This window comes from Columba livia, chromosome Z, assembly GCF_036013475.1.
Source record: "Columba livia isolate bColLiv1 breed racing homer chromosome Z, bColLiv1.pat.W.v2, whole genome shotgun sequence".
Classification (NCBI taxonomy): domain Eukaryota; kingdom Metazoa; phylum Chordata; class Aves; order Columbiformes; family Columbidae; genus Columba; species Columba livia.
In genome coordinates, this window is record NC_088642.1 from 52800302 (window position 1) to 52826332 (window position 26031).

Here is a 26031-nt window from a genome sequence, read left to right on the forward strand (position 1 = left end):
GCCCTCCGCCGCGGCCCGCCCGGCTCTGCCCCGGCCCGGCTCTGCCCCGGCCCTGCCCCGCCGCCGGCCGCCGCCGCCAGGTGCGCCCCGCCCCGCCCGGCAGCGGGCCTGGGGCGTGTCCCGGCGCCGCCATTGTGCGCGCTCCCGCCGCCCGCGCCTTCCCCGCGGCCCGCGGCAGGGTGAAACGGGGCTGCGGGCAGCCCGGGGACGGGCGGCCCCTGCTCGCCTGCCCCGCCGCTGGCGCCCTGCTCTGCCAAAAAGCGGCCTCTGCGGGACAGAGCGGGGCGGCGGCGCTCAGCACCGGCACCCGCCGCAGGCCCCGCGTCCGCTACGGCAGGACCTGCCTTGGGCCCCATGGGCAGCGGCGGGTGCCTGGGGCCGCTGCAGCCGTGCGGACGTGCTGCCCCGGGCGCAGCAGGCGCTCCCGGCCCCACGGGAGCGTGTCCGCCGCGGGAAGCCCCGGGCACCGGCCGTGCTTGCGGGCGCTTCTCGAAGTAAGCGATGAAATAGAGTTTGCAGGTATTCTCTTAGCACCAGCGAACAATGATGATCATTTATTTAAAAATACAAAGTATCTTAAGTTGTTAATTAATGTGTAACCTCATCTAGCTGTTCCTGCTCGGGCGGGGGGATTGGACGAGATGATCTTGCGAGGTCCTTTCCAATCCCTGACATTCTGTGATTCTGTTTCTGCAGAGTGTTGCACCTTTTATTTGGTTTAACGTTTCCTGTTTCCGCATGTGCTGCTGCTCAGGTTCTGCTTTCCCAGTAAGCGATGTTTTCAGTAGTATTGGTCCCATGCCAAGTTGGAGCTTCAGCCACTGCTTACATTTTGGAAACAAGATTTTTCCTAGTTGCTCTACTTTCCCCCTATCCGTGTTGTTCAGGTTCAAGTGAGTACATGATAACAGAACAGCTTTTAAATTCTGAGGTGTCTCAGAAAGAGAATTGCTCATCAAAGGTGAAAAGAAGTTCAAAGCAGTTGTATGATTTTACGCCTACTTGATTTAGCACTTGAGGGAGCCTGGTCTTCTTCGGGTACAGGGCAAGAAGTACAGAAGCCCTGAAATTTTCAGAGTGAATCATGGTGTCACCTTGGGCAAGTGTCAGAAAGTTTTGTACCTCCACTGATGTCATCTGTGTAATGGGGAGAATTTGAATGGATGGCTGGATGTGAAGTTATATAAAGCCATCTTCAAAGAGGGCGGCATGGTTGTGTCTCCTCAGACCGAGTTACAGTCAGAACTGTGCGTCTGTCAGTACCTGATTTATAGCCAGACATGCAGGGGTATGATGCTGTGCCTTGTCTTCAGCCCATCTTCTACGTATTTATCTCAGGTTTTCAAAGTCATGGCTCACACACTTCTAGGTTGTTGGATTTTCAACATAGCTCAAGGTTTTTAACAAATGCTGGATACAGGTTCAAAAGTTCATTTTGGTTCCTTTGCTGGAAATGAGGACAATTGCTGGATCCAGCCCATGAAATTTGAAACACTCTAACCTTGCTTGACCTTCAGATGTTTTCCCTTCTTTGTTTTGGTATTTTTATGATGGTCCTGAGCTCATACAAGAGAAACATCTGTTGTATGTGTTTTGCACTGCAAGCGTTTCTCAAACATGCAGTTCAGAATTACTCTTTATGACCCAGCCCTGCTTTAGCTGAAGCAATTGAAATCTCATTATTGATTCAAGTAAGAGCAGGCGCACATTGGAATCATTACAGCATAACTGAGATAATTACCGAGATGCATAGGGTCAACAGAAAATTGCATTACTTAAAATATTTCTATTTTCCCTTTCATTTGCTGACTGTATCAGAAGGGAGAAGTCTTGCTCCTGCCACCTGTCTATCTAGGTCTGGGATGCCAGAATTTTGTTGCTCAGGCCCCTCGGTGGACCTGGGAGTTGTGTTTGAATGCCCTTGTGTGCAGCAGCAACACATGTCACCATGTTGTGGGCATGAGGAGGACTCACGCTCCACTCAAGACAGCCGCAGTGTGCCATGGCACATATTGGTGCAAAAGAAGACGTTTGCCAGCTGAAGCACCATTCCTGTTCATTCAGAGAAATATTCAACTGGTTGTGTTTGATGCAGTCCACTTTGAAAGGGCTTGCCTCCTCCCGGTGGCACTCGTCTTGCAGTCTGGGAACATTTACTCCGGGTGAAAACCCAGCCCCGTTGCTATGCTTTCAAATTGCTCATTAACTTCCATGTCAATGGTGTTGGATCACACGCGTCGTGAATGGGAAAAATAATTTTAAATTCCTGTCGGTTGTGATTCAGCAATTGTAGTTGTGGTTTATGTTTACAGGTTTGATAGCACATTGAATGAAATCCAACTCCAGTAAACTCAGTAGCAAAATCTCCATGATTTCGTGTTTCTGTGATTTCAAGCTGGTTTTTGTTTATTGTAACATAACACAAAATAAAGTGAGTGTAACCCATTACTTATACTGTTGTAAATCAGGAGTTATACTGATGTCAGTAAGATTATTTCAGTGTGAAACAGGATCAGAAGCAAGATTAATAACAACAAATGTGTTTTCAAAAGAGTGATTGGTGCCTGGCAGCTTACGATGTCAAGTGGTTCATGTATATTTTGCTATGTAGAAAAACAAGCATTCTGTTTCTCAATAAATATTACAAAGTTGCAGAAAACATCTGTATTCCTAAGCGGTGTTAAGTGAAAGGAAAGCTACATTATTTCTGCAGCTCAAGTGATTTATAGCACTCTTCAGCCACTTTGCTACTGAGTATGCACAGCCGTTTCTACATAAAGTTAATAGACAAGGAAGCATATTAAGTGTAATGTATCAGGATAAATGTTTTCAAGATTACTGTCTAGTTTGTTTCTGTCATGCAGGTAAGGTATCTCTCCTGATAATGCAAGATACAAATTATGGCAAAGAAAATGAATTACCTTATGCTGGCTATTATTTCTTCTGTGGATAGTTTTCTCTTTAAGAGAGCATATTTTTTTTTGTAATATGACTATGAAAGCAATTTCATGGGTTGTGTGTGATGTTCTCTGTGCTGATTCATAGGTTTTTCATAGCTAGTTTATTTTCTCACAAGGCTAATTTGCCTTGTGCCCCTGAAAGCTGCTCTTCTATATCTATCAGAGACAACGAAGGATGACACCAGGACGGGAGTGTAACCATTAGTGTCACAGAGCCACTCAGTTTTGGTAAACGCAAAGCATTTTTCCTATAGAAGGAGCTCCAGATTTGCCAGTGACTTCTGTGGTTAGGGAACATATCCCTCAGAAAATAGACTGAATCCATCGATTTCTTTCACAAAGGCCTGAAGCTGCTGACAAAGAAAGGAGGCAGGATCTGTAGCTTCACAAGACAATACTTTAAGCACTGTCACTAGACTAACTGGTGCAGAGTAAATTTTGCAGGCTGGAAAAATTGTTCCTTAGCATTTAAATCAATAAAAACCCTCACTATTGTGTTAAAAATTATTAAAGTTCATTTAATTGCTGTGTTAGGAAGCCGCATAGAAGTCAAATTTATGGAAAATTACCAGCATCGCTCTTCTGAAAGCACCACAGAAAGACTAGTGCCTCTTACATTCTCTAGGTATTTATGTCAGTTCATCATGAAACAAAACCAAAAAAAACCACACACACAACCTCCCCCCAGAAGAAACCCCACAGACAAAACCAACAAAAAACAAAACGTGTTTAATTCCTCTAAGAGAGGTACAGCTAATCTAGAATCTGCCAGTTCATGTGTTTATTCATCAGGGGCCCATATTATGTACATGCCCCATGAAGCCTCTATTTGTCAAGGCTATTGAGTGCCTGACTTGGACCAGTGAACAGCAGATTCTCTGAATGATGTGGAGGCTTAAACACGTATGTTTCAGCATCTCCCTGAATCAAAGCCCAAAGCCAGAGGCATGGGCACAGCACTTCTGGAGTCTGGGTTATGAAGCCATATGCCTTTCCTTCTGTGACAATGCCCTCGCAAGGCAGCTCTACTCCACTGGAGAGGTCAAGCAGTCAATGGGAAAAGGAGACTCAGTGCACAGGATCTACAGTGGATCAGTCTTTCCCTGCAGCAGAATTAAGATTATGAAATCCTCTGACAAACGGTGTACGGATAACCACTAACCACAATCAGAATTAAATATCAATTACATCTCTTTGACTTAGATTTCCTGTAACTAGTTGCTCATGTAGATTTGGTCTTTGTGTTATTGTGTACTTATTTAGTAGAAGACAAACTGCAAATGATTACATTTTTAGCAGAACTGTTTCTCTCTGTAAAAGAAGGTTTACTTCAAGTCAAAACATTTTGACAAAGATTTTGTTAACATGTCATTTCAGTAAGGTAAATGTGTAATTTTTTACATTTAGTTAAAATATTACTTCTAATAATATAAAATATCTTTATGTTGCATATAACAATGTATAATCCAGGAGACAAAATATGTATTCTAAAGTAGCATGAGAAAGTCCTTTGGATTTTTGATTTTGAATTCTGGGCTCAAAGAATTTGGCTTTCTGTGAAAACAAAACCAATCAAATATGTAATAGCATGTTTGGTTAATTTGCTTCAGTCAGACCAAAGAATACTCCAAACCTACATTTGAAAGAAGAAATGAAGAAAGCACTTGCTGGAAGTCCTTGGTAATTTTCAAACTACTTCAAAAGTTTTCCAGGGAAACTGAAAGCCTTATTTGTACAGTATATTGTGCTATAAACTTTGAACTTGACTGAGTTCTCAGTATTGTGATATGCATGATTAATAATAACAATTTATAACATTTACTATCATAAAACAACAGGCTTTGCATCATGTTCTTGCACAATATGCACTAGAATTCCCATTGCTCAGCTTTGAAATGTAAAAGTTCAGCAGACCTATCAGTAATATATGATACTATGAAAACGTATTTACTCAGATTAGTAAGCTTCCAGAGGTAATTTATGACAGGATGAGGTAGCACTTGCTGTCCTGTCTTTATGTCTATTTCTTCTTTTTTCTTTTCCTAAGAGATGCTCTACAACCTGAATCATAAGGCAAACAAAAAAAATCAAAGTGGGTATATAAAAGGAAAAAAGTTGATAAGAGTAATTAAATTTATATAACGACTTTCATTAAACACTCCCCAAAAGCTTTGCAAACATCAGTTGCTTTAATTATCCTTTGCTACACCTCAGTGGCAGTGAGGGTTGTTAAGTAATTATGCCTGTAGACGTGGAACAGGCACTCACTGCACTTGCCAGGATGAGAACCAGCTTTAGAGGAAACCACGCGTAGGGCAGAGGAGGCTGGTGGGACAGCGCCTGTGGCAGCATCTTTTGGTGCTGTAATCAGCCAAACCTCTCGCACCGCTTCCCTGCCGATGTCAGCTGTTAGAAGGGAAACGTTCTTGCTGACACTTGGCCTTGGCTCGCTGCCTGGCAAAGCCACTTGTGGGTTCAAATTCCTTTGGCATGGTACAGTAATATGGCAGTCATAGCTTTATCCTTAGAAATACATGCTGAGTAGTATTTAGTGTAATCATTTTTCAGATAAGGCATTGGAAGTGCAGGCTGGATACAGCATTTAACCCCAAAGCCATTAATTATGGCAGGAATTTTTTCTTTTTAGCTAAATATGACTGAACTGTACATGCAGGATGTCTGCGGGATCAGTCTGAATTGCACAGTATCCTAACGCTTAACTCCTTGTTCCAGTTAGTCCCTAAGACTGCCTCTGTCAGCGCCCATGAGCCAAGACACCTATGTGATGGTCTTCCCTTTGAGGGTGTCTCAGTAGTTATGGCATGCCAGATACAGTGGTGGGGAGTCCACATTAAATATCTCATTACTACAGTGAGCATTGTAGCATCTGCTGTTCTGAAAGAACATTTACCAAGGGAATCTCAAAATCTGTACAGTGTGCTGACCCAAAACTCTGTCTTCATACTGGTGCTTGCATGTGCCTATCATAGTTTTTGTAGGAGAATAGTTCATAGTGCAAGTCTTGACTTGTGCTAAACCAGAACAGATACAGCAGGAGATATTTAAAGGTGAAAGTGTAGGAGATTTCTTTTGTTGGATTAGTACATGATACAGGTTCCTCAAAATACTGGGGAACCAAGAGCAGCAGTCTGAAAATAATGAGATGGGATGAACTTATCAGCTGCCTGGCACCCTGACCAGATACAGGGGGAGTGTTAAGAGAGTAGCACTCTCCAGCTGTTGTTGAAATGCCTATGTGTGAAATCATTACCATATTAAAAAAAAAAAAAAAAAAAAGGTCTAAAAGGTCTGTTTGACTGTTCTGCAGCATTTACTCAGTGTATTTGGGCATTTCCAAAACCAAAACATCCCTAAGCATGAACCTCTAAGTACGTCTGCATGGAGTTGTCATCGGGGTGTTTGCAAGATAGAGTAATCATGTTTGGCATGTTTCATGCACATACATTCCATCTGCCTATCTTGCCTACACATACAGCAAGCAATGAAACATTTGTGCTGTAATTTCTGCAGAGAAATTTGAGGTTTGTGCTCACGTTCCTTTGCATATGATCCCTTTGCCCAGGTACTGCCCACAACACACAGATCCTGCAGAGTGCTTCTGTGTGCATGCCATGCAGATAGGTAGGAGCATAACTAAGCTTTAGCAAACTGGTGGATTCATCAAGCTCAACGTCATGGAAAAAAGTACAAGAGGCTTCTGTTGTGTAAGTGACACTTAATCTTGGCTGGCTGATTAAGAGATACTGTATATTGTTCAAGTATTGTAATCCGGTCGCTTGAAGTTCCCTGTGGTATATAGAAAAAACTGTCCTGATGAAATGCCAGTTTCTGAGGTTGATCTCTAACTTCAGCGGGTGTGAAGAGCAATGGTTGTGATGCTTAGCCATTGCCTGCTGAATTTTGGTTCCCTGGCCCTCCCTTTATTTCCCCTAGTTTCTTTGTTAGCTTAAGGTAACAAAACCTAAGTAAGTTCCACCTTGCTATGGATGGCTACAATAGCCTGCTGAGGATAAGGGAGTTGTGACAGTTGCCCTGACAGCACATCTTTGTTGGGAGTAAACATGGTGGAGGAAGGGCTCTGGGCCAAAATAGTAATTTCCAAAGCAAGGCAGGATGCAACTGTGATGGGGACAGCAAACAGCAAGCACTTCACAAGTAGTATAATGCAGAGTATGTTAAAAGGGGTGTAGAATCCATTTTCCCAGCTGAATTAATCCCTCCCAGTATGCCTTAAATTCATTTCATATTGTATCCCTTCAATTGATTTATTATTTTATAACAGATAAATCTGAACAAGTTACTTAATGAGTTCAGCTACAAGGATGGATAGGTTATTTGTTCTGTGTTTTGGTGATTATTTTACTACTGTGTGATTTTCAAATGAAAAGCAGGCTGCTGTATGCCTGTGTGCTCAACTGTCCCAGTAGGATTTTACATCCTGAGTCAAGGACCTTCCTTCTCCAAATACCCTCGAGGCTCATCAGCCACAAACAGAACAGGTGTGACAAGTGGTGCTACTGCTGTCATTGCCAAAAAACAATGCATTTTTTCTTAGTGATTGCCACAGTCAGCCATTAGGATGGAAAATTCTTGCAGGAACCCATAGCTGAGATTTGGCAAAGCAGATCTGGAGGTCCAGGTGCCAGACACAGCGTTGTGTACTCTGAATCTAGTGGAGCAGACAACTGCTCATATAGGTGCAGGCTGGAGAATTGGTAATTACTCTGCCAAGTGAGCACCCAAGCATGCAGCACGCTGCAGAACAAAGGGTGAAATTCTTAATTAAATGCTTAAATAAAGGGACTGCTTTTCAAATCCAGAGTCTTCTGACTTTAAGACAGAGTAGCACGGGTTTGTCCATTAAAATACAGAGCGTTATTTTAGTATTCTCCTCATAAAAGTAGCATAATGATTAATTCATATTCACATTACAAAAAAGATACAGTATTTATATGCATATTGCTTAAACAGATACTGCTGTATCCATAAAGAATTAGTAAATGGGCAGTAAGCATTCAAAACATCGTGTTCCTGAATTAACAAAGGCATGCATTAACAATGACGTGTCTTGTACCTGAAACCGTATTTAGTAGCTAATTTAACTGACAGGCAAGGAGAAAGAGTTTGTCATGCAGGTCTTTTTTTCGTTAGACTTTCAGCTATCATGCTGTTGGAAAGACCTAATGCATAATACTGTGCAAACCACTTTTTTCCCTCCAGTACATTGTGTTTAGCCAAGTAGAAACTTCTATTTTTATTAGAAAAAACAATTTTTATTCTGCAAAAGAATACCAATATTTAGAAAACAAAAATATTATACAAGCTGGCTAAGGAGAGAAAGATGTAGTCAGGATGTGGGAAAGAACAACAAAGACTTACCAAGCAATTCAGATTAGAAACTAGAAATCACTATTGAAAACCTGGTGAATGTTGCTCAAGGGGAGAGGCAGCTCCGAATCTCAGCAAGGGGGGTGGGTGGGTTGGTGGCTCAGCCGTGTGACAGGGACCTCTGACTCTGGAGCAAAAGCAGTGCTGAAGAAAAAGAACTGGAAGTGAAGGAGGAGGAAGCTCGTGTACCTTCAGTGCTCTTGGTAGGTCTGCCGTTGCATTGCTTTTTCTAAGTGGTGAGGATGTGGAGAAACAATAGAGAACACTAGCCTCTATTTCAAATAAAGAGAAAAATCTTCAGTAATGTTAGATGTCATAAAGTTATCCATGGCTAATTCTTCAGCTAGTGTAAATCAATAGAATAAATTGGCCCGGTCCTCTAAAGCAATGGGACCGGGATAACTAAAACAAGGTGAGTGTTTAACATGAATTATTAGTTACTTTGATTTTGGGGATGTAGTGTTAAAAAAGCATGTGTGAATTTAACCTTGGAGAAATATCCACATAACTAAATGCAGGGCTAGATACTCAGCAAGAGAGTGGTAACTGTACATTATTTCAGAATAATTACACGGAGGCCAGGATTTTTTGGGTTGTTTGTGTGTTTTGTTATTGTTTGGTTGGTTTTTTTTGTGTGGTTTTGTTTGTTTGTTTGTTTTTTTGGTGTGTTTTTTTTGTGTGTGTGTGTTGGTACGAGCCTGTTAAACTACATTACACTGTGTTCTTCAGACCATGGTGCGTGTTCTGCGAGCTCAGCTTGGGCTGTCAATCTACTGCAGAGGTGTTCTCTTTGAAGTGGTTGTGGTGCAAGGGTGAGGTGGCACACTGAGTTATTGCAATAGCATTTTACTTCAGGAAATCAGGGTTCATCCTTCAAACTGGACATGGCCTTGGCAATGCCAGGCTAGCGTGGGTGCTTGCTCCCACCCCTCCCAGCAGATTGCTGTGCAGTGTTGTGTTGCTGGCACCGGCATCCGCACGCATGCGGGAGAGGTGCGGGGCTGCGGGTGCACGAGCGCTCACGGAACTCGTTGGAGGGGACTGGGACTGGGACTGGGACTGGGACTGGGCTGGAGGCAGTTCGTACAGCACCTCCTGTGCTTCCTCAGCACGCTGAGAATTCACTCTCCTTCCCTATGCCTGTCAAAACAATAACGATTACATCCTCTATCCCAAAACATGCAGATGAATAGAGGCTGGGGGTGGGGAGGGTTTGCTGATTATTGACGGTAATGAAGGAGAGTGGGTGGTGATTGCACATTGCAGAAACCTAGAAGAAAGGCAGTATGATATAATTTCACCCTGGGAATCTATTGCTATGGCAACAAAGAACAGATTTTATTTTTTTTTTAAATAGTGTTCAATACAAAAGTATTACAAAAGCAGAAATATGATTTTTAACAAACGTTTTATCCTTTTTGCTTGTATTTTATTCATTTGTGTTATTACTGAAGTGTTTGTAAGCATGAAAAATAAGTGTTTGTGGCCCACAGACGTTTCCCCTAAATGAAATAAAGTCTTGTTGTGTTAGCTTTATTGGCTTGGTGTGAAGTCACAGCAAAAATCCTTGTGGTGTGTTCAGTCTACAGACCACACTTGAATTCCGTTTACAGATATTAAACTGTTCTCCAGGTTTAACAAGGTGTAACTGAGGTCAGAATTCAGTCCACACCATTTTCTATTCCATGTAAACAAAGAATTAGTGAAAATAATTACTTTTACTTAAAGCCACTGAAGTAGGTTTTGATGGCCATTACAAGACACTCCGCCTGCAGCGTTTCACTTTGGGAACTGCAGTGGCTTGGGCTGGTGAATCGGTGATCGAGGAAGCAATCTTCTACATTTTCTGTGTGAGAAAGGTTTAAGCTCGGCAGTAACATTAAATGAAGGAGCAGTGCTACTCAACCCTCTGCAGGAAGAAGTAAGGGCTTTCGTCAGAAGGCCAAAACAGCAATCCAGGAGCCAGATGAATGCTGTGTGGCTCCATGCCAGCGTCGCCTGCCAAACCCCTGGCATCACCAGTTTGAGTCTGCGGGAGGCAAGCTGCTGGTACAAGGAATAGTGACCAGTTCTCAGTTTCTTTCTCTCTTCGGGTTTTACTAGCTTGATTAGCCAAGGATTAGCTCGTACCCGAGATCTGCTCCTCTGTTTACCCTCAAGACATGCTTATTTTGTTCTTTTAGGGTTCATGCCACCCCGCTTTCCTAACGCTTGCACTATGGTAATCACATTTGCTGTTTCTCTGCTCAGACATGATGTTCATTTCAATTACACACTCCTGTTTACACTACTTTAGCTCTACAGCAGGCACAATTACATTTTTTTTCCACTATATTGATCATGTATTTTACAATATCTGCAGGCTTTTCATATGATATTAAAATTAATTTTTTCACACCTTGTTTCTGACATATTATACTTGCCAAAGAGATCTCTGCTGCGGTGAGATACCCTGAGCTGCATGCACAAAACCTCTGGAAACATCAATAACATCGATAGCCAAATTACAAATTTAGTGAAGACAGGCAGCATGACTACAGCAAGAGGCATTGAATCAAACAAAGCAATATCTCTCTGTATGACTAATTTGCTCAAAACACAAACCAACCAAACTCAAAATTAAAACAAGAAACAGAGAAGAAATGAAAGAGAATCAGGGACTCATTTTGACAGAAGACAAGGTAAATACAGAGAGGGGAACCTAAGGGCGTTTCCCTCCGATGTGCAGACAGGAGGAGACAAGGATGCTGTTCTATTTAAAATTCTGTTTAGAAGCACCTACTAGACTGGAAGGTGCTGAAAAACTCTTGTCCCATACTTTGACTATATTTAGCATATGTGTATAGGAAAGTAGGTGGCCAGGCGTTGTTCACCTTTGGACCATTTTGGGAAGCTGGTTGGGGACCTCTGTTGCAATATGGTTGGCATTGACCTTAGTTCTGCAGCATCCAGTTCCTCATCTTTGCTGTCAAACAAGGCTGCAAACAAACCTTAGCATGTGTTGGGTGTTCTGAGATGAGAAGAGAGGGGAAGCAGGGAAGTCAGCTTCAGAAGTCTTACTGAGATGTGGCACTCTGGCTGGCAGATCCATATGTAAAGAGCAGTGGTGCTGAGAAATTTTCCGAGATCAGTCTTTGCTTTTCTCCTCAAGTGTCTTGCCTATAAATTAACAATTTGCAGTCAAAGGACTCTGTCCAGGAGACAAGCTTCCACCACATAATTTCTGCTTACAGAAACCACAACACTTATATCTGGACAGAGAGTGACTGAATTTTATTTTTGTGACACCAAAGTAGTGAAAATCAGTCTCAGAGCTCTTGCTGCCTAAAGAACAGGGGCAATCTTGTGCTTCTTTTTGGCCTGGTGTCTATCTTCCATATTTCTTTGCTCTTCTTGTTTACACAACACCACTACCAGTTTTCCTGTTCACAAGCCCTCTGGCCCCTATGAAGTGATCTGTAGCCTTGGCATCACTGCCAGCGGCAGCGGGGTGGCAGCTTCTTCTGTCCCTTTGTGTTGGTAATGGAGCTTAAAATGAACACGGCTTTTCTGTGTATTTGGACAGTAACTTCATACTGTTTTTTTCTAGAATGGTTTTTCCTCTTTTTTTTTTTTTTTTTTTTTAAAATGCTAATGACCAGAAGCTAAATTCAACTGCTTATTACCTACCTACCCTAAGCAATAATTTTATGGCAGGCATAAATCTACCCTCTGTATTCTTCAAAGGCTGATAGTTATTGGAGAGAACTCTGTGAATACTGTGGAGTACTTTTAGTTTCCTATTAGTTAAGCCTAACTTACAATGATGCTTTTTTGAAACAAGCTGTGTTTATTATGAACTGACTTTTGTTCCATATCAAATGGTTGGAATTTATGCAGCAGAGACTTCCCACCTTGTATATACCAGAAAGGAAAAGCAGCAATTTCACCTCCTGTTAAACAATACAGACTTACTCTGTCTTGTATCTGTGTAGGCTGCAACAAAGGTGCAGGATTTTTCTATGGAAAAGCCTTATTGAATTGAACAGGGAAGAAGTCAGCAAGATTTCAGGTAAATTTAGGAGCTAATAGGTTTTAATGGAGAATTACATACCTGTTGTAATGATCTCTGGGTTGTTCTAAGCATTCTATAGAAAGCTTGTCATTCTCTACTAAAATCCATAGGAATTTCCCATAAATGCTAGTTTTTGAGCTACTGGGGCACTGGAAGTAGGCCCTAAGGGTTAGAAAGCACCATCCATATCTTAGACTACTAGAAGTTATAATTTAGTCTGCCTTACATAGCTCGCATTCCTCTGGGACCACAAGGCAATCCAAAACCTGAATTCCATTATGGTGGTGCACTTGCCCAGCACTGCTGCTGTAATGGGGGGGATTCATTGCAGCTTTACCCTGGTAGAAAGAAGAAAAAAAATGAGATCCTTACTCTTATTTCAAACTCCAAACAGCAATATATTCCACACTATATGACACAGCTACACTACTGCAGCATTGGGTGCTGTTTAGGGGTCAGCAAATGGACATATTATTAGATTGGTGGGTTTTAATACATACCGCAGTGTAAGTGCTGGAATTGTCTCTGCCTGTGGGCTGCAGAAGGAAATCCTACTGTACATTCAGGGATTGTGCTCCTATGAATGACACTGAATCTACCCCACTAAGGTATCATAGCAACCTCCATGAATCACGATCTTTGCTCCTCTGTGACTTGTTTATATAAAATATGCTGCTAGCATGGGGCCTGCCATTCCACTCTTCACTGCAGTGAAGAGAAGGACTGCAGAAACAGTCCCACCAGCTCCAGCGAAAGTTACTGGGGAAGGATCCTCTCCTTTTGTACTGGGTCCTTTGTGTCGGGGACTGCTTTGTGCCAGGTGCCTGTACAGGCATTAGCACACACTGAGTTTTCTGACATCTATGCAGTTTTAATAATGAAAATGCTTAGTTTTTCAATAGCACAGAAAACAAAGAAATATCACTTAAAACAATCCTTCCCAAGTGTGCTTTTCTAATAAAGAATTTAAGGAGTTACTGTGCTTGCGCAGAGTAATGCTGCGTGGCTGGCCTTCCTCTTTATGCTCACCAGGTCACACTGCATGCACCGCTGAAAAGGAGGTGGCTCAGGAGAACACAAATTCCTTCAGTGCCTGACGATAAGTGATTTACTTTGCTTATGCTCACTGCCGTCTTCTCAGGTTGGAGAAGGTGCCTTTACATCTACACACTTCTCACCAGGCCCCACTTCCTCCCTCCTTCATTACCATTTGCAGTAGGATTAAGGAACGGAGACTTGAGTCCAAACCAGACCCACCAAGCAAGCAAAGGGATGAGATTCATGTAATGAGGCTTTTTTGCCCTCTGCTTTGACAAGTAAACACAAAGAAGGTGGTGCTGGCATTTGCTCTTGTGCAGGAACACAGAAAGACAATGACATGTAGAAGAATAACTGCAGTGCAAGTCTTTGGGCTTATAACTTTTGCTCAAGCTATTGTTTCCATTTGGCCCTGAAACTTCTGTGCAAGAGAAAATGCTTTCATTAACAGTTTTTCTGTGAAAAGATAATCTACCATAGTGTCAAATATTGCACAGAGAAGAGAACAAGGAGAGAAAGAGTGCATCATCATTATGACCAAGCAGAACAGGACTTGCTAGCCATACATTCCTACTTATTTCATTTTCTCTACTGTCATTGGTATTAGTTCATGCATTTTTTCAAAACTGAAAATAACCAGTTCTTAAAGCCACTGCAGTTAGATGGTATTGGCCTGAGAATGAAGAACATACATTAAACTCATGAAGATCTGTATAGGCCAATAAAAACATGGTGACTTCTCTAAAATAAAGGAAGGGCTGAGTGACTATCTTGAGTATTACATCAAGTATCTTATAAGATTTCATAAGCCAGTAGAGCATTTTAAAATGTAAGTTACTGGTTCTGATCTATGGCAACACAAATCCTACTGCAAAGACAAAGCTAACTTAAAAGCTCATAACCTTACCAAGCAAAAATTCCTATAAATATAGAAGAACCTCAGAGACATTTGTGCATCTTTCTCTGGATGAAGAATATTTTGTGGTTGCTGGGAACTTGAACATTCGTAGTCTTGAATCAAAATACAGCCTTTTGACAAGAACCTACATTTGATACTGCAGACATTAGTGCTAAATCACAAGATTTCAGAAATGAACTGTAAAGATGAAGATCACGCAGTATCATTCTAGGTGGAAAAAAGAAAAAAGGCCACAACTACAGAACCCAGAGACAAATATATATGTTCTTGTCAGTGCTACAAGAAAGATTGCCCTATGCATTCCTGTGCACAGATGGGTGGTGGCTCCACATATGCATGCATTAACCTCAGTTTAAGGATTTCAGGCCAGCTGGCCTATAGGAAGTTAAACTTTAGTCCTGGCATTATATAGTGTGCAAGCCACCTCCACACTTGACACTTTCATTTGTGGTGTTAACAGAGAGGCCAGAGATGTGAGTAACGCAGTGATTGTGTCTGAGTGTTTTGCTTCCAGGGAAATACCAACATACTTCACTGCTGAGCACTCTGGTGTGGTCACAGCTCTGTTTTTTCCACAGTTCTTTCCCCCTCACCTCAATGCGAAACTGCTAAAAGAAACATTTTGCTCACGCAATTTTACCTACATGGGGGTGTCTGTTATATCTACTGCATCAGTTGTATTTATTAAATATTGTAGATAGCTGTGGCAGGTTAGCTGTAGTTCCTTACAGTCTGAACTACCTTTCTTATTCCTCAACAAGGTAGGGACATCCTGAGGAACTGGTAAAAGTGGCAGAAGTCTTCCAGGGAGTTATATGTGTTCCTGCTGACTTGGCTGGCATTTCTTCACTCTGGAATTACAAGTGCACTATCTAGAGGAGCCTAATACAGTATAAGTCTCTTTCATGTTATCCTTTCTTCTTTTATTTCTATAGTGTATTTGGTCTTACCTCTCTCTTACCCCATTTGACTCTCTTCGTCTTGCTCAGTTTCCCATACCCTCCAATTTTCAGTTGCTAGAGGCTATTTCTGTCTCAGCTGGGGCTCAGTGAGCTGCCTGGTCCCTCCTGCAGTCCAGGGCAGAGCTGCAGCCTGGTACAGCCCCGTGCTTCCTTCCTCCAGCCTTAGACCATCAGTTACAAACTGCCCTTGGTCTGTCAAGGAACCTGATGCTTTGGCTGTGATCCTCTTCCTCTTTTCAGCGACATTAGACATTAGAAAAAAGACTGAGGGCATCTGTCCAGATTTTCTGGGAAAAACCTCATACAAAGCATGTTGTGTCCTTTCCTATTTTAATCCTGCTGTTCCAGTCATTATTTCCAGAAGATAATGATGAATTCCTGATCTCTGATTTCATCTGTTAACAGGGCTCATTAGAGTGACCTGACAGTGCTCAACAGTACTATATACCTGACCTTTTTTTCTCCTGATATTTGACAGTCACTCTGAAGGTATAATGTGTTTACAGCTCTGGAAACCCTATTTGCTTCATATGAAGCTGGTGTCCTTGACCACAGATTGAGGGCACACTGTAGCAGCTGGTTACTTATGAATCTAACGGGAAACACAGGAGCAACGCCACTGTCAGATAAACGAAAAGCAGATGAACAGGTGCTTATACTGGTGATATTCACATGGTGGGACCATGGAAAAAATTTTGTCTCATGAACAAAGTATATGGTATCCAGGAAGCTGGTAACAAAAACAAATCCATCAAATAAGGCAGATTTCCATAGTGGTTATACATGTTTTGACAGCAAAATTGGTTTTGGGGAATTCCTTGCCTCAGATATAGTTGTAAAGGACACAAAGATCAATCTCAGTTCAGCATTCATTAATTAATCAGAACATCAAACCTCATGTTTTCATGTTAGCGTTCATATAAGAATGAATTTGGCCTCTCCAGCATAAGAAGAGAAAAGAACAACAGCCAACCCGATGTTCTTGACATAGAAGGTTACTTCTGGTGTTTCCACAACACCATCCAGTTTGCAGAACATAAAAGAGAGAGCACCTTCCTGTATAGATTCTGGATAAAAGAATACAATAACAGAAGTAGTACCCATGGTTGCCAGGGTTCAACTCTGACATCACTCTCCTCAGCAGAGCCTCCTACGTAGGTCTTAAAAGGCCCCAGTAGACCTTCTGTAAGGAAAAAAGAATGGTGATGTCCTCTCCTGTTCTTTCTAATTCAGACATTTGCCCTTCTTGATTGTTGTGAGCAGTTGCTAGGGGAGAATGTAGCTAAAGGCTGCAATAACAGAAATAATTCATGTATTTTTGACACTTATGAAAAGAGCTGACAAGCCTTGCCTCATGAAAACAAGTATCTGCTTTCATTCATTAGGTAGGATGAGGAAGTGGAAAGGACAGAGCTGCAAAGGTCTTTCTTTTCCAGGATGAGACTGTGGTTGTTTTCTGTTTCTAGACCTGGAGGCTGTGACGGCCTTCTAACCTGTAGGAGAAGGTTTGCTGGTGACAGACCCCTGATGCCTATTCACAGGGCTGTTGGAGCAGAGCATTTCTCCCTGTAGTTAGGCTTGATAAGTAAAGTTTTTCCGTCATTTGGTTCAGGGTACTTAGAAGTAAGGGGGAACTACCACCACAGGTATCTGTTAGACAGCTTATATCCTTTATTCCAACACACAGCTGCTGCTTCCTTCTCCTTTCAGTTGGACTACACTTTTTACATTGTATTTTCTTCTACTTTCAGTGTAACGCAGGCTGGGAGATGCAGTTCACTTCCAAATGAGGTGGAGCATGTTAGGCTCTATACTTCTCTCCCAGCAGGAAAGAATACCGTTTGCTGAGGAAACTGCATTCAGCGCTGCTGAAGTTGCCTTTGATTAGTACCTTTGCCTTTCAATGGTGAGTCACCCTGTTCTTTCCTCCTGTGAAAGCTAATCTTAGTTGTTGTTTTGGGACAAATACTTTACAACTGTGGAGTTATTCACTAGCAGTGAACTCAGTGCCTTTCTATTTACAGCAGACTTCCAACGCTCTGTTATCTTTTGATGGATCTGAACTTCACAGAATCATGGGGGATGGCACTGTACCCTTCTGTGCTGACAACTATGTGATACAAGAAGCAGAGAAGTGGGAAAGGGCAACGGAACAGTCTTCCATGGAGATGATTTGAGACATATGTATTTGCTTCTGAGGAGGTGGAAAGGAAACTGACACCCTAGGAAACTGTGGGCCACTCATTAGCCTCTCACTATCCAAGCTCAAGAAGTCCTGTGTCCCAGGCTGGCAGAAGACGTCTTAATACACATAATGCATAAACCATCCTGCTGGAGAAGGGGAATGCATGTAAGAAAGGTAGTCAGTTGAAAGAAATGCTGTTGTGGTCAGTAATTAAGTTGTGTGACTGTGTAAACACAGATAATATGTATGCCACAAAGGTTCTGCTTCCTGCTGGGGAAACAATCAGTGACTGAGGAGTGCCTACAGGGAAGTGTAGGACCTATTTAAATGTGTGCAATGGAAAATAAGACACAATTAGCTGTTCGGGCTGTAGTGACACTGAGATCTATTGACTTTGTTTAGAGGTTTGCTCAAACCCCTGCACATGTCTGTGTATTGCTAGATGCTGCTTTGTTCTATGTCTGGGTTATTTATATATTTTTCCCGGCTGAGTTCAGCCAGGTGGCAAAACAGTCTGAAGACCTAACAGCCAGGGAAGGAGAGATCTTCAATGAAAGTGTTTGTGCTTGGCGTTGGCCCCCAGGCTGACAAAGGTTTGTTGGTGGTGGTTGGGGCACATGATTCCCATCCTCCCATCATGGCCAGCAGTTGGTTTGACTTCCAAGAAATGATACCCCAGGTGTGTCTTGATGTGATTGCACAATATGAAGAAAGCGGTTGTTTCTCCAGCAACTGGGTCTTCCTGCTCCCGTCTGTTGCTTCTAGTGTTATACCATCAGATTTGTTTACTCAGTTCATGGTAACAGCCTTTTAAATAAAATACTTAGCATATTCTGTCTTCACTATTGACCCAAGATGCAATCCTGCAGTTGGTTTGCATTTTTACAGGAAAGAGAGACAAGTGGTAGTGATGGGGAAAGGCACAGCATGTTTTTCAAACTTGTGATGGATACATTAGTAAGAGATTTTACTTTTGGATCTAAGGATCTCCTTTACTCTCATTCACCATTGTATACCATCCCCATGGCAACACCAGCGGTTACTTACAAAGAAACACAATGTTACAAAAGAGTGAAACATATTTCTAGCAGCCTTTAATCCACCTTGGTGGGTAAGAAATAAGGAGAAGAGCCATTCCCATGAGCTCAGCCTGTTCTCTACTGACGGGTGTAAGATTGTGAGAGGGAAAGTTCTGGTGGTGGGCAAATGGCTAAAAATTTCTTACTATGGCATTTTTTTCTTCCCTTTAAACTTCCCATCAAATACCATTTACTCCTTATCAAATACCATTTACAACTCTTCAGAACTATTCTGCTCTTGTGACTTGTGGATTCCCATTCCAGTGTATTTCAGGTGTGTAACTGAAATCAGCTGGGACATGAAAACCTGAAAAGGTTTGAGTATTGGGCCTAATAGTTACATGCATATTCTCAAGTTTAGATTTTTCCAGAACATGAAACCAAGAGTCAAATAAATTGCAGAATGCATAATCTAGCAGCTTTTTTCCCTTTTCTTTTCAAAATGCTGGTGTCACTTATGAAGCAGTGCACATCCAATTTGATGCACAAATAGCTTCTGCATGGCCAGACATGAGTCCTAACCCTGTAGTTTGCCCAGAACATAAAGAATCAAGGCTAAGCATTGATGCTCTCAGGCAAATTGCTAACAAGTTTCTTTTAGTGTCCAGATGGTTTCATGTTTGTCACATGTTTTCATATTTGGAATAGTTAAATGCTACCAGGCAGAATTTGAAAGTAAGTTTTCTGTAATTTCTGTAATCCAAAGCAGTTTGCAGTATTTGCTGCCAGGACAGATTTGGATGTTGACTGAAGTATTAAAAAATACAACCTCTGTGAAACTGGTTATGTGAAAAGGACTAAACATTTATGACGGAAGGCACAGAACAAGCAACTACTTTGTATGTCCCTTCTACTATACTTTTGCCCTCCATGCCCACTTTCCCTTCCCCAGGGCATTTCACTACAGCTGAATCCTGCCCTTTACAAACTGCCTTTCTTTTCTGGCTTTTGGTCCCTTTGACAGAAGTTGCAAGTCATGCTAGTTTGCAACAGCTCTGTGATGTATGCAAAAGAGGAAAAACAGGATCAGAGCCCCATGTTCATGTTTGCTTGTAGCCTAGGGAAAGACTTCAACTCAGGTTTGCAGAAGGATAAGGGATAATCTTTTTTGTTGTTACAATTCTCAGTATGTTTCAAAAATTGTCATGGCCTAAAGCCCACAGCTTAAAACCTGGTGTTGAATTTGTGCTTCCTTTGATAAGAAAGAAAAAAAACAAAAAAACAAACCACCATGGTGCTTGTACAGGTCTGAAAGAATGTCAGGCACAGCACTGAGTGCAGGTCTTTTATGTAGGCAGGCAGAAATAAACTGCTCACTTGCCATTTTCTAAGATCTTCTGACATATTGAGGCATGTCTTTTATGAAAAACTGTTCCCTATTTCTAAAAGAACTCTGCATGAGTTCTTGTTTGGTAGCTTAAGGCAAAAATGAAGGTAGAACAAGACTTGCTTTTCTGCAAATTATTATACATTTGATCATGTAGGGTTAACCTCGACCAGCAGAGCTGCACTGCTAGGTCGGTGAGGGCTTCTGCAAAAAACTTGCCTTGCGTGTTGCTTGCAAACAGGCACTTCCGAGCCTCCCTGGAGGGAAGGGATGGGAGTCACAGCCTCGAAAAGCAAGCCTGCTGCCCTGTACATCCAGTTGGTTGTGTGGCAGGAGGTATTTGTTACCCTAAAAATGCCCAAGAAGCAAAGTACAGCAGGGTAACTAGCATTCCTCCTCCTCACAGGTCCTGACAAAGACAAGAGAGAAAATCTTCTGCCACAAGTCCAAAGCTGAGAGTTGGTTTAAGGCTGACTATCTGAGCAGGTCTCACAAAGTGTTTGCTTCCTTAGCCAATGACCTCTGCAGTGCAAAGTAACTGTGGATCCCACTGCAGACTTAACAGGCAGAAAAGGGATAGCTGGACAGCAAAGCATGTGCACAAACTGTCCAGGACAAGTCCCAGATATTCTTGAGCGAGGATTTATCTTAGAGATTCAGAGCTGTTATTTTCTTCACTGGTTTGCTGTACAGGTTTATGAAAAGGTGCATGTTAATGGCGCTCAGCTGTTCTGAAAGTACATGAAATACACAAAAAACATACATAAGTCCAAAACAGACAGTATTGTTGATGCAAAAGTTGGAAAACAGTGGTTGGACGATTGTGAAGTGGCAACTTTTGTGTGATTATTTCGTGCTATAATTTCATGCTGAGTATTTATTTCCAAAATCTAAAGCAACGGTTGGTGAATATGACAGAAATAGTTCACAATAAAACAGGATTCAATTCAGGTATGATTTCAGTTATATTCTTACGTATTGAAAACATATGGATACAACAGCCTGCCTACTGTCAGGATAGAATGACTATTTAGTAGACTAATGTAATAAACTAGACAGTTATGATCAGTTATTATCTGCTTATGTTGGATCTTCCTAAACATACTGAGTGTTATTTGCAAGTAAATGAATTTTTGAATACTGTCTTTCTATGCATTTCATTGTATAAATACAATGGAAGAACATGGGTACCTGAAATAAGAAAGCCTTTACACTTTTTCCTGTGTGGAAGTCAGAGTAAATGAATAGAAACAAAACACAAGGACAGAGTCATGTTGATCTCTACTGAGTGGCAGATTATTGCCCTATAGTTGCTACTTTTAGTAAATAGAACATTTCATTAATAATCCTAATGTAAAACTGGAAAACTCTTACATAAGTACTGTTTTATTTTGTACTGCTTGAATTCAGAAAATCCTAAATAGCAGTAAGATTCTGAGATTTTGCCTGAATCAGAGCTCACTGGACATGGACAGTGCTCTGATCTCCAGGCATTAAAAGGCGAGAAGGATGCAAAAGACCAGGGGTCCAAAATACTCCTCATCCCATGCTTTAAAGTACTTCTTCAACTGAGGAAGAGCTATTTCTCTCTAGACCTACAACATTTTCTATTCACTCTGCCTCCTTCTCCCTTCTCCCAGTAAGCAGTTCTTGTTGCCTCCTTCCTGTATGAGGAACTGAGAGAATAAGCCCTTTGATCCTTTGGTCCTTACCTGTCTTGTGGACACTGTCTGTTAGCGGGAAGAAAATATGTGCAGCATCAACTCTCTGCACCTTCTCTTTTGGGCTCCAAACAGTCTCTGCAACCATCAGCGTTAAGGTTTCTCTTTGAAAGCACGGTTACTAGAAAGACACGAGGTAGTTTTTTACTTTTCTTCACTTTTGGGCCTCCCTTCTACAAATGGAGGTTATCTGATCCTCCATCATTCAGTCTGTCTGTTATCATAAGGTACCAGCTGCGCAATTCTGTCTCTGTTTATAACCCTGCCATTAAAGATGGTAGGATTAACAGTTTCTATCAGAGAAAATGCTTTGAATTCCATTAGTGTTCATTGGCATGCATTCCTTCAACTCTCTTCACAAGTCCTTGCTTTGGAGCGTGAATATTTAATTAATTGTGTCAAGCTTGCTTTTAAAACTATAAGGGACTGAGGCTGAGTTAATTTACCTTCGAACAATTGACATTCTCCTCTGAGTTACTGATTATTCCTTTTTCCAGAAGGATATTTGAGTAAGAATGAGTTACACAGCCAAATGCTGCTTCTGTTTCCTATGTTGTGCCCTCTACATTGATAGTCAATACTCCTATCAAATTAAGTAAATGCTTTTATTCTGGCATTCTAATCATCACACTAGAAACAGAATAGTACTGTATCTGAGCTAGTATTTAGGCATACTTATTTCCTTCTGTTTTTTGAGATTTGCTGCACATAAATCTCTACAGGGAAGCACAAGTTGCAGGTTGTTTTTTTTTTTTTTTAAAAAAAAAAAAGCTAGTATGGGCATTTTACATAGGTTCAAATATTGTCCACTGAGATTTTTCAACACAGTTTGATATCAAAAAGTGACACATTCAAGAGATTTTTTTTTGTTTCCTGTTGAGGTAAGATAATTTTTCATGAAAAATGAAGCTAGTAGAATCTTTTAACCCGAGAACATGGGTTTATTTTGATCTGCAAGTACATATAGTGCAGCAGCTGTCAGGAAAAATACTGTCTTTCAATTAAAATGATAGTGAATTTCATACATAGTCATTTTTCAAAAAATGTAATAGCATATTAGGGCCCACTTAGAGCTGTTTGTATTTCCTTATTATCACAGATCTTCAGTTATAAAATAAGCAAGACATCTTATTTTCTTCCTCCTGGAAACAACATCTTCTACCATAATCAAAGGGATCAGTTTATTTTAAGATACACAGACAGAGACATTTTTTCTTATTCTTACAGAAGTTCGAGAGCCAAGTTTGTTCCCTGTGCAAGGCCAAGAAGAGAAATACATCAGCAGCTGTGCAGACACCAGTGGTCCAGCAATGTATGCTGACAAACACAGCGTGGTATTACATAGGACAGGACCAGCTCTTCTGCTATTGCCATCCTTCTCTTTCAAGAATTCTTGCTGTATTTGTCACTGTCCCATGTCCTGCTTCCTCAGCCACCATCCTGCAGCCTGCAGAGTTATCAGAGGTTACCAAGTAAATATTCTCTTACTTGCTTTCCTTGTCTTTAAGAGAGGAGACGGTGATGGTTGTAACCAGCATATTTGGAACAGTATTTGTGGCAATCAATATGTAGAGAACCACTCCCTTTCGGGATCTCATTTTATAATGGAGTATCTGTTTTGTCAGCCAAGATGCTGGGGAAATTTACTTTGCCCCCAGGATGCTTTTTGCCTATACTGAGAAGAAAAAAAAAAAAAAAAAAAGGCTGGAAAATTGTAAGTGAGCATTTGTGATTAAAAAAAAATTCCATTGCAAGGAACCTACTCAACTTTACATGCTAATACCATAAGACAAGAGGATCCTCTGTTTCCTGCCATGCTTTACTAACAGCCATGAAATAGACCCTGCAGTTCTCTCCCATCTACATTTAGAGATGGAGCAGCATTAGGGATCTGACTGGGTAGTAAACTCTGCCTGCCTACCCACCTAAATTCTCCTCAAAAACTACTCAGCCTTTCACTAGCATGCAAAGAAGCATTTGCATGTGGCTTGCTAATGAACATTTTCATTGAAGTATAATGTTAAATAAAAGGTGCTGTGCTACAAATTAACTCTGTTATGTGGTGCTCACTCTGCCTATTTTCCAGGAAGCAGTGCCACAAGAACTGAAGTTTGGAAGCTCTGGCTCTAAAAACTGGTCTGATTCCCATTGCTCTAACTTGTGTTTGCTAGTAGCTTGCATTCTGGAAGGCATTTGCTTGTAACAAGGCCATATTTTGAAATCAGACTTTGTTAAGATGTGGGAAGAGAAGTGTTTTCACTTTATTAATATTGCCAGAGAATGCTGACTCCAGGAAAAAAAAAAAAAAAACCAAGCAGGTAAGATGGTAAGAATAATCTTCTCCTAAAAAACTCAGAGGGACTGTATAACTGAAACACCCCAGACCTTCCAGCCTTTTCTCTGAAAGGCCAGAAAGCCAAAATTACAAATAGCCAAACGTAGAACTCAGCCCAGCAAAACAGTCTGTGCACATTTGAGGAAGCTGAAGGATACCAGAGAGGAGCCACAACCTGCCCCCACCTCCCTGAGCTGCAGGAAGGGCCGTGCAGAGAGATCCGAGCAGGCTGACTACAAACCAGGCTGGAAATGTGGACATGCTGGAAACAAGGGCACACAATCCAGCTTTTACAATGTGCTCCTCAAGCCTGTTAAAGGTGCTTGGCTGGGTGGATGTCCCTGTGCGGGTCTCTGTTAGCAGAGGGAACCCTCACTGGGCTCTGTCCCCACTCACCCAGCTCACAACACAGGCGTTACACTTCACATTAGAAATTAAACACTGGACTGTGCCTTTTTTTTTTTTCTGGAAGGCTAGCTGAGGTCTGCTCTTGATTTTTGGTCCTGTCCTTCCTTGGAGGTTGTTGTACGCTAGCACGGATTATTGCAAACTGCTGTAGGAGCCATTTATCTCTCCTTCATAAAGCAAAGAAGATGCACATAAAACAACAACAGAAGGCAAAGCACATTGTCAGTCGTCACGTGGCACTTCTGAGGACGGTAGTTCTCCCCTAATGATATCAACACCGGCAGCAGGCCATAGGAAATAGGCCATAGGAAATGTGTAATTTTACAAGATGGGAGAGAGAGCAGAAACCAAGGTGTCAGAGGCTTCTGGCTGGCAGTGTCCCAAGAGTTATAGCAGTTCCCTGACTGTCCTGACACAACGTGCCTGGAGGTGTGAAGGCCTTGTGAGAGCTTCCCTTCAGAGTTGAGCAGAAACCATGGTAACAGTAACTACCGTTGTGCCTTTTCACCACTTAACTTTGCATTCTGGCCCAGTTTTAACTTTTCCATTTTTAGAGTGACCACTTGGTTCAGGCACACATTTGCCTGTCTCTTGGCTAGGTATTTTGGCTTGATTGCTTTAAAAAAAAAGTCACAGAATTACAAGCTCCTATATTTTACCTGGAAATTTCTGTGTAATATTCTACAAGAGGTTTTCTTCTACATAGAATTCCAACCACAAGCTACCACACATGTCATACTTCATTGTTTAATAGATGGATGCAAGGACTAAGATGTTCACTGGGTTAGGAATTTCTCCCTTAAAGATTTACCAGTGTCATACTTGTGTCTAGCATTTTATTCATTGCTAAAAAACGCAGGCAAAAGGAAAAAAATACATCATTGTGTGTGCTTTGCCTTCAAGAGATATTATAATGAAAATGAAATTCTTTGTACACGTCAATACAAAATGTTATTATGACAGATCTGCTCTGGAAAAACCCTACTGGACAGAAAGTAATTCAGAAGAGTAAGGTGATAAAAGTGCAAGAAAGGTCTGATGTTGCAGAGAGATGAAAGCCATACAAATAATTTGCTTTCAACATAAGTGCTTCTGCTTTACATGGTATAAATTGCTTTTTCTGCAGAACATGTAGCTTGAGCATGTAGTCATATCCAGATAGATTAAAGGACACTGCTTTACTTTCTACTTGTACTGTCACTATTCTATTTTTGCATTTTGTAGACTACTTTCTCATTAAATAGCTGTGATTTTAGAGGGCGTCATGCTGCAGTGCTCATCATCTCTCCTGATTTGGGTCATTGCCCACAACAATGGGAGAAAGGTTAGACAAAACCTCACGGGAGCAAAATCCTTTCAAGGGCTACTTCCCTGCTGACAAACAACCCTTGCTGCTAAGGCATGTAACTTGCACAGATATTTGTGAAAAAAAGCAAATACTATCATCCCTAGCTACATATGCTGCATCTTTCCAAACTAAGCATTTGGTCTCAGACCCCATACACTCACCCACAATTTCCTGCCTTGCCCTAAACCATGACTTCAATACCATGCATGCACCTCTTCCTCCATTCCCCATATTTCCTGTTCCATATTCTGTACTTCTGAAGCTGTCTCCATGTCCAGGACCTTGC

The 26031-nt window shown here is 41.5% G+C and overlaps 1 long non-coding RNA gene across 2 annotated transcripts; it reads left to right on the forward strand.

Annotated features, from left to right (window-relative positions):
- The first annotated feature begins 55 nt into the window (after window positions 1-55).
- LOC110363011 (uncharacterized) lies at window positions 56-26031 on the forward strand. Of its 2 annotated transcripts, XR_010468937.1 has the most exons (4): window positions 56-8572; window positions 17094-17248; window positions 17367-17701; window positions 22882-26031. It is a non-coding gene; the product is annotated as an uncharacterized LOC110363011 (long non-coding RNA). The 2 variants fall into 2 exon arrangements; XR_010468936.1 differs by lacking the exon at window positions 22882-26031 and having other exon boundaries at window positions 17367-21078.